Here is a 12,655-nt window from a genome sequence, read left to right as displayed (position 1 = left end):
TGATCACTTTCTTGGTCTTAGTAAAGACTCGAGCAGCAGTGAGACCTGCAAAGACACCATTACAATAGTCAAGTCTACTGAAGATAACTGCATGGACAACTTTTTCCAAATCCTGCTGAGATATAAGTCCTTTAATTCCTGATATATTATTAAGGTGATAGTAGCTGACTTTGTAATTGTCTTAATGTGGCTGTTCAATTTTAGGTCTGAGTCCATGACAACAAGATTTCTGGCTCCAAAAGCAATTACTTAAGTTTTGTCTTTGTGTAATTGAAAAGTCCCCTGGTGATATGGTTATGTTAAATTGTGTATCGTCTCTACATAACTTTGGTAACATATGTTGATGTTTTCCCAAATCTGAGCCAGTGGATGTTGAACTGAAGAGGCCCCAGAATGGAGCCTTTGGGAACTTTGCACGTCATTTTTGTCTGCTCAGATGTGTAATTACATACAGACTTGTCCTTTAAGTAGGACTCAAACCAATTTATTACGGTGCCAGAAAGTCCCATCCAGTCTTGTAGTTGGTCTGGTAATACGTTGACTGAAATTCTGCTACAGACAGTGGCAGAATTTCATTAATACTGAAAACTTCATTATTTACAGTTGCATTTGCAGTCATGCATAGTGACAGTCAATTAGAAATGAGTGGTGACTTAAGGGATAAAGCAAGGTAACAAGGCTGCTTCTCTAATCACTTAATCAATAGTTTAGCCAATTAGTATCCAGGACTGTTCAATTCTCCAGCACATGCTGTCATTAAGACTGAACACCTTACAGACATGAAACGACAGACTAATGGCTTTTGTTAAGCAGCAAAAAGAAATACTTGCATTGCAGTGAGAAGATGTTGAAAAAACCTGGAAAAAGACATCACAGGTTCATGATATTAGTTCAATATGGTTGTCAGGTTATTTATAGCATACATCTAATACATATGTAATATAATATCCTGTCCTTGGTGAAGTGCTCTGGCTTCACCAAGCCAGTGTGTGTGTGTGTGTGTGTGTGTGTGTGTGTGTGTGTGTGTGTGTGTGTGTGTGTGTGTGTGTGTGTGTGTGTGTGTGTGTGTGTGTGTGTGTGTGTGTGTGTGTGGGCCCTGTTTCCGTCAGAGGTCGAGATGCGTATCGGCAGCAGGTCTGTCCTCTCTGGTGGACTGAGTGAAATCCATTGTGGCATCAGGAGTGGCTTTTTCTCTGAGATCTACAGGATTAACTACCTAATCTCCCCACCATAAAGGGAGAGTGGAGAGGGGGTAGTGAATCTGAGACACACACACACACACACACACACACACACACACACACACACACACACACACACACACACACACACACACACACGCGTAAGCATGCCAGCACAAACACAGTGAGGTGTGAATGTGTTTTTGCTGGCTATCATTTTAAAATGAAGGTCAGTGTATTATTTAGTTCATGAATGAAGTAGGGATGGAACTAATGCATTTTTTCATTGTCAATTAATCCCTTGATTATTTTCTAATTGATTGATTGTTTAATCTATAATATGTCAGAAAATATAAAAAAACTAACCAAAAAAAACATACATCATGACAACATGAAACTGGATGTAAAAGAAATGACCATAAATGCTTGTGTTTCATTATTTGTCCTGCTGGTCATATCTTTCCAACAAAACCAAACTGTATCTGGATCAGATCGATAGAGTGTGTGTGTGTGTGTGTGTGTGTGTGTGTGTGTGTGTGTGTGTGTGTGTGTGTGTGTGTGTGTGTGTGTGTGTGTGTGTGTGTGTGTGTGTGTGTGTGTGTGTGTGTGTGTGTGTGTGTGTGTGTGCCTGTCTGTCTGTCTGTCTATCCAACCTGTGTTTCCCTCCTCAGCAGTTGCCTGTACTTGTACAACAGTGCAGGTCTGTGTAATGTGAAGCGCTGGGTCACCTTTATAGTCCCTTAGTTCCTCTCTTTAAGGTCTGCTGATCAAATATAAATGCTACATTTTGTGTAAAGACAATACAACTCTGTAATCCTCTAAGCCTCTTGACTGTGTTCTCATTTAGGTTTTCATCTAAGCACCTGCTGCCTTGCTCAGACCACACACACACACACACACCACAGGAAGACATGTTGTAGAAGTGAAACATACACATATAAAGTTTATCAGCATTGAAAAGGAAGCAGAATTAGCTACTTTTTTTGTGGGATTTAAAGATTACAGTGCAAGATGAGAGTTTAAGCAGTATACTATATCCACTTGCACACTGTCAGAATAGAAGATAAACTTTGATCTATTTCTGTCTTCTGTGTCACTACTAAACAGTTGCTGCTTTTCGGCTTTGAAGGGCGGCATGCAAACACATTTGGTAGTTGCCACTGCTCCATATATAAACCCTGACGCTCAGCATAGCAGTAATCAAACATCACACTGCTTTGCCACCACTGCCTCCCCATGTTTCCCACAGATTATTAACATGCACTGTGTGTCATCAGCTATTCTGAGAAGCCAAAGCAGACTTTGAGCTCGGACTGTGGCGGAAAGGTTGGTGCTGGGAGCCACCGACGCAACACAACACCCAGCATGATGCTTCACACCCCCTGACTGAGAGGACAATTCAGTTCGGTGCTCACAGAGGAGGTGTGAGCAATTATTTCTCCACCATAACCATATCATGCTGTTATATGTCCCCTTCCTGCAAATCTGCAGTCTTCCTCATGCCCATCAGTCCCTGATTGAGAGAGATCAACGAGCAGAACACTGACCGTCTTGTTCTTAAACTGTGAGTTCACCTCTTGATATACAGCCATGCAGGTGAATTAGGTTTTATGTATGCAGGTTTTGAGATATCATCTCTGTCACCACATGAACACAATGGAAGTCAATGGAGTTGTATGTGGCACTCAAAGCAATGTAATAGGGTAATAGGGAAATTGTAAAGCGTCTTTGAGTACCGCATAAAGCGCTATATAAATGCGATTTATTATTATTTTTATTATTATTAATGAAAAATGATGTCCATGTTTTGTCTTTCCAGAAACAAATGTCACAATTGACTTGGATGACTCGCAAAAAAGTTAATTTACTGTATACCATTGAATATTTGTCTTTTTTATTCTCTTCTGTACTTTTTCCCTATCCCATCTTTTGCCAGGTTGCCCTGAGGATGAATATACCAAAGACTTTATCCAAAGAGATCATCTGAATTTTCCTGTAGTGCCGGAGGTTTCAAGAACTGCTGGATGGATTGCCGTGAAATTTGTTACACACAAACATGCCCCCCTCAGGATGAATTGTTATCATTTTTGTTATCCCTTTAGCTTTTCAACTACTTTGGTTTATGACTAGATACCTGTAAAACTTATGACATGGTGAAAATGTTAGTTGAGTGACAGTAGAGATATTTAAGCTATTCACAGTCATTCAATCAGATTCATTCACTGTCAGATCAGAATATAAGCATAATTTAAGATAATAAAAATCAGAAAGACACACAAAAAAGTAAAAAGTTAAAGTATCATTTTGGCCAGGATATATTGTACCATGCTAGCGCGAGATCAGTGGAGTGGCTCAGTCTTAAGCAGAATCTGGTCAGTCAGAATGTGATTGAAAAATGATCATTTAAAGCAGATATGTGAAGCTTGAGTTGATTTCGTGGGGCAGAGGCTTGTGACTTTTTTTAATAGTGTTTTATACTTTGATACTTATAGTTAGGAAATGGTGGAGGACATGGAAGTTAATTTTTTGGTGGATGCTAAAATAATGAATTGTTATTTTAGTCAAGTTTTACCTCGTCATTTTAAATTGTGTTAGTGGAAAATTTTGATATTCCTCATTACCCGCTCGCTAGCTGGTTAAATTGTTAGCCTTGGTGGCTTCAAGATGCTGAAAGTAACATTAATATTAATGACAAGAGCACAAGGCGTGTTTTGGCGTCCATTTTGCCTAGCAGCAGTGTTCTCGTGACTTAACCACTTGAATGCCAAGCATATTGTGCACATGACTTGCCATGTCGTAACCACAAGTTCATTCCATTTGAAGGCAGCAATTGTCACGATGAGCATATTAGCATGCTGATGTTAGTATTTAGCTCAAAGCTTGTACACTCGGTGGTATGGCCCCACAGAGCTGCTTGCATGGCTGTGAACCCCTAGTCTTGTTTCTGCTGACTGCCTGTGTTTGAAATACTCTGTCCTTTTGATTCACATGAACAGCTCTTGTTGACTGACAGCTCTGGTACAATGTCACCAGTCCTCAAAGAGCTAGCTTCATTACTTTTGAACAGGTCCGTCTTAAAGCAATAGTCTAAACATGTGTTGGATTTGGCTCGGACTTACCCAGAGACAACCTAAACCTGAAGCTTATCTATGACGAACTGTTGTTGTGGGGATCAGGTGGAGGGGGGAGCTTTTCTAATCTGCCCACCTGTCTAACATACTGAGCAGTAAATATACACAGGGATTTGTCCTTAGATCCACCTGATTGACCTTTTGCTAAAGGCTAAATCTGAAACAAAAAGTTGTCTGTGTGATTTCAAGTTACTGTGTTGTGAATCAACGTTGTGTGTTTTTCACGCCCTCGTCATTGTTAAAAGCCTCCCCCACCTCGGCTATAAAAACAGTTTTTTGTCATCATCTCACGTTTTTGCCATCTGCCACAGAAGAATAAAGTACATGCTCGGTACTTGTATTTTGTATCTTTATATGCCTGCCTCTGGGAGAGTAGATGCCTATCTTATCTCTTTCTGTTACCTGCGAGTGGGAGTTGTTTAGCATTTTATGTGTTTGTATGAGTACAGCATGTCCCAGGGATGTTCTGTTCAGTTTAAATTAACTCATTTTCTCTGTCCTGTTTATCCTGTTCAACTGACAAGCTTTCATTGGCCTATGTGTTCTTATGAATCACATCTAATACAAGTCAGACTGCTTCTCTGCATACAGTATGTACAAGCAAGTCATGTATTATCTGTTTGAGTAATGTTAAGGAATGAAGCAGTTTGGCAGGTTTCTCCATCCTAAAACTACCGGATATGTGTGTGTATATAAGGGCATAAAAGGTGCGGAGTGGGCTGATGGATCCATGTGTGTGTGTTTGTAACACTCTAGCTGGTCCATCTCAAGGCCATTAAAATAGCATAAACTCTTATCTCTTATGGGTTGCTTACTGTATACCAGCTTATCTAACTGTACATCTCTTCCTGTTGTGGTTGAGAAATAGAGACAGAACCAAAGAGTCTTTGTACATTTGTAGCCATGCTAGTGGCTGTACGAATGGCATTCTAATATTCCCCAGAGGATGAATCTTAAATACACTGTTGATTCCTTGACTTTTCTTCTGGTGCCACCAGCATATCAAACATTATCCAGCGTATCTTAATATCTACTGACTGGACTAGCACAACATTTTGTCCAGACATTTGTGGTTATCTCATGTTTTAATTTAAACCTTTGGGATTCAAAGGGACTTAATGTCCTCAGTGAGAATGCCAATTTTAACTGTAAATGATGTAATTAACATTGTTCTCTTTTTCCAGGGTTTGAGGTTGAACCTCATCTCTATGAGGTGTTACAGCCCTCTCTGTACAGGACTCCTTTCTTGCTGCAGGAGCCTGGGGGAAGGTTGGGTACTCTGGGATATTCAGAGATACTCTACTCTAGATAACCAGGTGGTAGCCAGCCGTTTCTCTTTCCCCTGGCTTCCATTCTGGTTTGTTGTTTTTAGTTGTCTTACTTACAACTCATATATAGTCTCCTCTCCTTTGTCCAGCATTGAGCCAGGTTTTGACAGCTGACAATGAGTCTTGATGACTTTGGTGATCTTCTGCTAGCTATTGCATCTTTCGCCATGAGGATGGCATTTTTGGTTCAGACAGAAACATATAATATTGCCACTCACATTTCGTAACGCTTTCATGCTCACAACAATGACCCCTTTCATGTAAAATACCAAGGAAATTAACACCAAAGTGGAAAAAACTAAAACTCAACTAATTTAATTTTCTTTCTGTCTCTCTTTCTCTCTCTATGTTTTTTAAATCAGGAACATACTTGTAACTTGTACAATAGTATCATAAAGGAAAACACACTGTAAAAGAGGAAGTCTAGTTGTCACGGTGACACTGCAAAGTCTGTACATAGGTTTAAACACTGTTATTTCACTACCTGCCTGCTGCTGCATAATAACACTGTCTATTGTTGTGATGATGTCTCGACACTTTCCACTGCTTTAGTAACAGTCACTCATTATTGACACTCTCTTTCACACACACACAGGCACACAGTTGCAGTGGAGCTCTACCAGGGTGTGGACACACAGCTGTGTTGATAGAGCTAACCGCAGGCAGCGCTAACCTCCACGTACCTAAGTCAGCCTCCACTTTCTTCTTCACCTCACCCTCTTTAGCCTCCTCTCTTACCATTCCTTCCTCTCTCGTGATGACTCGCCAGGTATAAAGTAGAGGGCGAGGTGGGGTTATCAGCAGTGCACGATATGTACTGGTGCTGCCATGGGGTCATTTTCACACAGAATAGCTGTGATTAGATGAGCTGCGGTCTTCCCTACAGAGCTCAAAACAAAAAGCGTGAGAGGATTGTGAGACAGCATGTACTGTAGCTGTTTCCACTCCATATTTATCCTATGGTCACAATTTTGAGCTTGATTTAGTCACAGAATGAACAGATCATGCCCTCTGCTTCATTTGGTCTTCATTACAAGAGTATGTGTAAATCTACCAAGCAAGTAATAGGATAACATATTTTTGCTGGGCTCAATTCTCAAGTAGTCATTGTTTTGCAGGTGGTCACTTGATTGGTGTTTGTTCCAGAATGCCTCCAGGATGCTTTTTTGAGTCATCTGAGGCGAATGCTGTTTTGTTGTGTGGTTTTGTCTTTCACAGACAGGACACAGCAGATTCGTCAACAGCAAGTATTTGCAGAGCTTAAAAGAGAAACACAGATTCATAATGAGAGAGGGCTTAACAAATCTTAGCCTGACTCACGAACAAGGACATGAACATAATCTATAGGGCTATATAAGGTAAGTCAACAAACTCCTCTCAGATTGCAAAACTTCAGGCAGGGATGTACACACACACATAACAACATGAACTTGTGATAGTAACAAATATTATATCCTGAACATCTTGACATAATTCGTTTATACTTCCTTTCAAACTGCAGTGTCCTAAAAATATATTCAAACACACAGATACACAGATACAAGCATTATCTTTATGCTATGCGTGGGTGTGTGCGTGTGTTCTCCCTGCTGTCGGCGCCTGACTTCCTGCTTTGGTTTCCATCAGCTGAAATTCACTGGCTTTAAGTCAAGTGAGGATGTGTCTGTGTGTGCACTCAAATCCACTCAAACACGCGCTCAAATACACACAAAGTTGATCAGGCACTGATGGCCTAAAATTATGCGAGCATTTCAGGGTTTTACCAGAGGAACTTGTTTTTTTAAGTTGACCTAATTAAATTACTGCTAGTGAAAGAGATCCCAAATTAAATGATCGCTTCCTCATGATACAAGAAATACAAAGTGCAGAAAATGAGCCGGATAGCGGCTGTAAGAAGGTTACAGAGGCAATCTGGAAAATTACAAACCCTTTGATATAATGCATTCATGTATCTCATCTTACCTCCAATATAATACAGTCCAACAACACTTTACATTTCAGCCTTAAAAACCCCAGAGTGCATTCAAAACAACTGTGACAAATAATGAAAATCAACAAAAATGTAAAGCTCACAAAGTTTGTATGTGCTGCATGTGTTCATGTGATTGCTTTTGGACCCTATAAGGAAACTATATTGCTGGTGTGTCCTTGACATGGGTACACTGTAATAATGTCTACTAATATTCAATCAGGTTTTAATTTTAATCAGTTTGATGATTTTAGCTGATAATCATTCCATTAATGAGTGTGCCAAATCTGTGTCCTTATCCCACATACAGTAGAAGAGTTTCATTTAGGAGAGTCTGATAATATAACCCAGTGGGACAAATTTACTCATAATACCCCGTTCAAAGTATACTTCACTCCAGCTGAGATTTTAAGATCGAACTGTGAACTTTAAGCTTCAAGTCATTATCAGGAAGTTTGGAGGAAAGTTTGATTAGTAGGGGTAGCTATTCGGTCCTATGACAAGATCAGGGAATGGATGTTTACATTTTTAAACTTTAGCAGCTGAAACTCTTAAAGGACCAGTGTGTAAGATTTAGCGGCATCTAGCAGAATAGACTTGGCAGGAATGGGATATAATATTCATAAGTATGTTTAAATTAGTGTATAATCAGCAGAAAATAAGAATTGTTGTGTTTTTGTTAGCTTAGAATGAGCACTTCATATCTATATAGGGAGTGGGTCCTCTTCTATGGAGACCGCATGTTTCCTCTGTAACTCAGAACGGACAAACCAAACATTGGCTCTAGAGAGGGCCTCATGTGTTTTTTGCTAGTTTCATGGCCATCGTAGGTTCTCCCATATGCTTACAAAGGCAAGGAAGGAGTATTCAGTTGGTTGCAATCTGCAACCTCACTGCTAGACGCTATTAAATCCTACACACAGGTTCTTTAATGCTGCTTCTCACCTTGCACCTTCCTGTAATGGCATACAGGTGTACATCGGGGTGAAAGAATTAAAAAAGCATCAACTTCTCTCTAAAAATTCTAAGTCAATATTTTTTTCATTAAGTCATTATGGTCTCTGTTGTTAAATGTGGGCTCTCTAATAAGGGTGATGGCGGTCATTTGGGAAATTATTGCTCCATTAATAAGAATTTTGAAGACTTATAGCAGCTTTGATGTCTGTTGTGTGGGGGTTGATTGATAGCTGTGATTGACAGTTTGCTCACCTGCTTCTTTTTGCAGCTCCAGGACTCACACTGACTCAGACTGTTGTTGCAATATTTCATTAAATTTAATGTTACTTGATTATGAGACTTGCCTTTGGTCAGAGGTACAACACACTTAACACTTTTAACCAGAGAGCAGTGAAACACGTATCACCTTAAATTAATCTTTAAAGCTGTATTAACATGTTTTTGTTCACCGGGGGGCAGAACAACATCAAAACAAGCTGATAGCTGCAAAATCACCACATAATACCGGTTTATAAAGTTAAGGCTAATCTGAAAGTAATTCCTCCCCACACCCAGCAAAACTCAGAGTAGTCATGTTTCTGTCCACCTGACTCCAATATTCACTCTCATTATAGCTTAATTTTAGTGTCCATCAGCTTGCTTATGCTCAACTTTTCTCATCAGCTTGTCACCAGTTTATCTGACAGCTGTTTGGTGCTGGGCAGGTAGAGAGTAGTGGGTTTATCAGAGCTCTCTTGATTGATGAGACTCTTAGGCTGTACGTTGCAGTAAACACCTCTGTCTCTCAGAAATTATGTTTATGTACTAATTTATTTCCCTAGTTAAATTTTTATGGGAAACATAATTGTAGCTTGGCGTATTACTGGAAAACTATAAAAATAACAAATACATTTGTTTGCTACTTTGACAGATCTGGAGCATGCAGCAGCACTGTACTCATTTGATCCAGGAAGCAATGCTTGTTTTTAATTAAATATGTCTATCAACACTCCACTCAAGAGATTATTTATTAAAGAGGTTTTATTAAATACTTTCTGAGTAGTTAAAATTACGACAAGGAACTTTTAACTAGTTATGAAACAGTCTGATGATGTCTCTTATGCCTCTATATGACCTACATAGGCAAACAAGATCCTCACTGAAAGGATTGGTTATTTCTATATAGTTATTCTATATGACTGTCAATAGCACCCTATGTTTACATTACATGCATTGTAGCATGAGGGAGTACCAAGACATTACTAGGATGAGGAGAGGACATTTCTCTTAACGTTGAAAGTAAAGTTAGACTTCTTGTCAGCCTCCTGACTCATTTTAAAGAAAGGTGAGAAAAAGAGCGAGAAAAAAAGCATAAACGAGCTGAGAGAGCAGTGGTGGTTGAGCGAATTAGAGAGCAAATGAAGAGGACACAACCCTGCAGGTAAGGTGCCACATTACTAGATTTTGTGTGAATGCAGCCTTACATGTAACCTTGTTGTATAGGCTAATCAGAATTAAAACAAGTTTTTGTTTGCTTCACCATCATCACATTACAATGATCCATCTTAAATTGCCACAAACAGATACATCATCGTTATGCATCCTGAAAATTTAAAAAAGAAAAATAGTACTAAAAATGAATAGTGTTTTTCTTTCACTCTCTTCCAAACAAATGCTCATGCTAGCCAAGATCTTTGCAACATGAGGCGGAGGTGCTCAGGGAAAATGCAGTCCTCATTCTGGAAACACACCACTGCTTTTGTCCACAGGGGCCACTAAAATCAACACAAAATTAAAGTTTCTTGTGGTAAATTGAATAAATGTTTCATGTGTGCTTTATAAATTTATTTATAATGCATGAATAGGAATACATTTTCCTCCAACAGCATCAAACTTTCTTTGTCTTTTCAGCGGTTCCCTCTAAGAGAGACTCAGAGACTCGAAGAATCCGTGACAACAAGGAATGAAGCCGTTTCTTTTGGCTTATGGTGGATGAGCACCAAATAACTTATTGTCTATTCTATTTGGGTGTGTTTTTCTTTTGATTATATTCTCTGGATTTTATCTTATTTTATTGATTTTGTTTTGTTGTGTGTTAGTCACTTTCTTGTCTGTTTGCCTACATACTGTATTTCTATCTTTCCAGGCATTCGGTCTCTTGACATTTTCAAGGTGTACAAGGCAACATACAGTTTGTACACATAGCTCATATGTCACTACTTTCTCATACAAAACACACACACACACACACACACAGAGAGAGAGAGAGAGAGAGAGAGAGAGAGAGAGAGAGAAAAAAGGAGTAAGATGACTCATGAGATGCAACCATGAGTGGCGGATGACAAATCTCATTTCACAAGAACTGAACATTGGTATAGCCGCCTACTCGAGCATTTGCAACACTTGTCTTACTTAAAAACACAAAAAATATGCAAATGCTCTCTTTGTTGCTGCCTCTTACATACACAGCCAATTATGCAAGCTTATACAAAAATGATTTATCTAGGCAATGATTAGAGCCAAATCAGTACTGACAGATCTGTTTCCTTCTTGGAAAGTTCTTTGTTTTGTTTTTATTTGTTGTCGGGGTTTTTTTTGCCTCATGGAAACAAATAAGAGAACAATTTCAACCAGAATCGTGTTTGTCTGAGTCATAAAAGTAAATAAATGAACGATTATACACTGCAATTGTGATGGCTGATCCCTCCATGTGTTTAACTTTATTTTTCTTTCTCCTTGTGGAGGCAGTGAAGTGATTAGATAATCTTATTCTCACCTGCTGTAGAGTATAAATGTGAAACTTAGTGCTGTTACTCACTCCAATAAAGGACTGAGACCTGAAACATCTGTGAATGTACTGTTATATTCCTGTGCTGCTAGTGAGAAAAACAAACGACACTCACATAATTTGAGTGAAACCTCTTTACTCTTCTAATGTTGACATGACAGAAGGACTATGTGACCAGTAAGTGGATTTGTCCTTTGCAATAGCATCACCTAGTGGAGGAAAAGGTTTATAACAGGCTCTATCTTGTGTGAAATGACAGCAGACAACTGTCTTTAAGAGACAACTTTGTTCAGAGTATCTCAGTGTGTATATCTTAAATATATTTCCTCATGCATGGCTTTTTCAAATGGATACTGTTGTTTCTCTGCACAGTCAGTCAACTGTTATCCTACATGTTCCATGCTGAGGGAACCGGCCTTCATGTGATTGGTTCAGAGGTGGGCTGGTACTAAGAAGATGCGCCTGATTGGTCCCTTACTTTGAATCATGCTAACAGTCAAAGGCAGAAAGTAGCATGACTGAATGGCTTTTTAACTGTTGACACTAATGCTACACACACACACACACACACACACACACACACACACACACACACACACACACACACACACACACACACACACACACATGCACGCTGCCACATCTTGTGCTATATAACATGTTCACCTGTCATGTCCATTTGTACTCAAATGCACTCAGCACTTTCAATAAATTAAGTAAAAGTCTGGTAGACATGCAAGTTCTTTTGTCTGCTTTTTTATAGCATGGCTACCATGCATATGATCTATATTATTAACTATCGAACGAAACCTGTACTTTGGTATAGTACATGAAAAAACAGTATACCTACTTAAGAAGACAATGAAGGACTCTGTCACATCGGTTAAAATATCAATACATCATACAATGACATAAATTGAGCTTTTTGTATCTGAAGCTTTCCCTAGCTCTTTGTCAGTGTAAGGCCTTTTTAATATAAAATACTATACATATTTTTAACACTTCATGTAGTAAATATATAATATCAGTAGGAAGACTATAGTATTTTTACACATGTCCTACACACATGCATGCAAATAAAACACATTACTATAACAAGGACGTGATGAAAAAGGAAAAAGATAAGAAAGCAAGAAAAAGAAAGAAAAAAGAACAACAAACTCACTGAATCACAGTCCTTTGGCACGCAGCTCCCCCTTATCCAGAAAAAAAGCAATTAATCAAACCATTCTGCTGGTCGTCTGCAGAGCCTTGATATGCTCACTTCAATGAACACAAACTAAATAGACACAGTGTGATGCTGTGCCTCTCATGCTGGCTGC

At 39.1% G+C, this 12,655-nt stretch overlaps 1 long non-coding RNA gene across 3 annotated transcripts; it reads left to right on the top strand.

Moving 5' to 3' along the window:
• Positions 1–2,563: 2,563 nt before the first annotated feature.
• On the top strand, positions 2,564–10,829 carry LOC133994478 (uncharacterized). Of its 3 annotated transcripts, XR_009927105.1 has the most exons (3): positions 2,564–2,745; positions 3,118–10,352; positions 10,457–10,829. It is a non-coding gene; the product is annotated as an uncharacterized LOC133994478 (long non-coding RNA). The 3 variants fall into 3 exon arrangements; XR_009927106.1 differs by having other exon boundaries at positions 6,859–10,829; XR_009927104.1 differs by having other exon boundaries at positions 3,118–10,829.
• The last annotated feature ends 1,826 nt before the right edge of the window (positions 10,830–12,655 follow it).

This window comes from Scomber scombrus, chromosome 14 (genome assembly GCF_963691925.1).
Source record: "Scomber scombrus chromosome 14, fScoSco1.1, whole genome shotgun sequence".
NCBI lineage: Eukaryota > Metazoa > Chordata > Actinopteri > Scombriformes > Scombridae > Scomber > Scomber scombrus.
The sequence above is the reverse complement of the archived record's forward strand: the minus strand, read 5'-3'. Positions and strand labels throughout refer to the sequence as shown.